Source organism: Pteropus vampyrus, unplaced genomic scaffold (assembly GCF_000151845.1).
Source record: "Pteropus vampyrus isolate Shadow unplaced genomic scaffold, Pvam_2.0 Scaffold424, whole genome shotgun sequence".
In the NCBI taxonomy this organism is placed as follows: domain Eukaryota; kingdom Metazoa; phylum Chordata; class Mammalia; order Chiroptera; family Pteropodidae; genus Pteropus; species Pteropus vampyrus.
In genome coordinates, this window is record NW_011889205.1 from 568,174 (window position 1) to 569,480 (window position 1,307).

Sequence of the window (1,307 nt, forward strand, 5' to 3'; positions counted from 1 at the left end):
ATCCTTGAAGATTGATACCAAGTTGGTTGGACTTCAGGAGACAGAGTACTAGAAAAGGGAGACCTGCGTGGAAGGTTCTCTGAAGACCTGTGGAGAGTCCCCTCAAGGACTTTGCAGCTCGGCATTGATTAATGTGTGAGGAAAACAGCCCGGGGCTGGGGGACCCCACAGAAACGATGAGCAATAAAACTGTCCGGAGTTCACACCGGGCCTGAAAGGGCGTACCACAGGCAAAGAGGAGAAAGTTTACGCTGGGAGAGGGGAGCCCCCCAGAGCCATCACTACTTCTTTTTTCTTTTTCTCTTTTATTATTTATTATTATTTACGCCTACAGCACCTGGTCTTCCTAGGTGGCCTCCAATCCAAGTACTAACCAGGCCCGACCCTGCTTAGCTTCCGAGATCAGACATCAGGCTCGTTCAGGGTGGCGTGGCCGTCGACCATGGACCGTGGCTCCACTGGGGCGTGAACCCAGGACCTTCTGCGTGTGAAGCAGATGTGCTCACCGCTACGCCATGGAGCCACGTCCAAGCCATCATTGCTTATCGATCGAGCTTCTCGTTTGTGTGAACAGATAGCCAAGATCACAACTGTCTGATAAGAACGAGTAATGTGAAAACCAGGAAAAAGATTCAATACCAAGTGAGCCAAGCGGAAAGATAACGTAGAATTCATATGTAGAGACAGAGAAAACAAATCAACAACAACAACAAAAGAATTAAGAGGATATCGCATCTAGGAAACAAGAGTAGGTCGTTATGCAGAAGCAGCAATTATCAGTTTCGGAAAAATATATGTGACTGCCCCTCCCCCTCAAATGAGTAAAAAGCTGAATAACACCGGATTTACATCCGAAGACTGTAGTACAAGGGTGCCACGATGTGAGGGGAGAGTCTAAGACCTACCGAAGAGCGTTCTGTTGACTCATGTGCCTTGAACTGTCCTTTTAAAAGCAGCGAGAGAATTCTGGTGTCATGACCACGGGATACGATGGTTAGTTTCTCCTTTTTTTTCCTGGGAAGCATTTAAAAGCCATAAAGACGATGTTAGACAAAAATACAAATTCGATTATTGTTGGAACTAGGAGGCATTTAAAATTCGAACCCAGAATGAGCACGGCGACCTGCGACAGCAATCAGGAGAGGCCGTCATGGCGGCTACTTTCGGAAACAGCCAGCCGAGAGGGCTTCTGGGTGGCGCCAACCGCCCTGAGATGCAGCACCTGCGCCATTTACGGTAACAGAGTGGGGTCCAACAGCTGGCTGCAGGGGTGTCCTTGGGCCCAGTTTGGTTCTAAAGGGCAGAGG

General features: G+C 48.8%; 1 non-coding gene and 1 pseudogene across 1 annotated transcript; both read right to left on the reverse strand.

Moving 5' to 3' along the window:
* Positions 1-325: 325 nt before the first annotated feature.
* LOC111732098 lies at positions 326-441 on the reverse strand (annotated as a pseudogene).
* Positions 442-450: 9 nt separating this feature from the next.
* TRNAV-CAC lies at positions 451-523 on the reverse strand. Its single transcript has one exon. It is a non-coding gene; the product is annotated as a tRNA-Val (tRNA).
* Between the last annotated feature and the right edge of the window lie 784 nt (positions 524-1,307).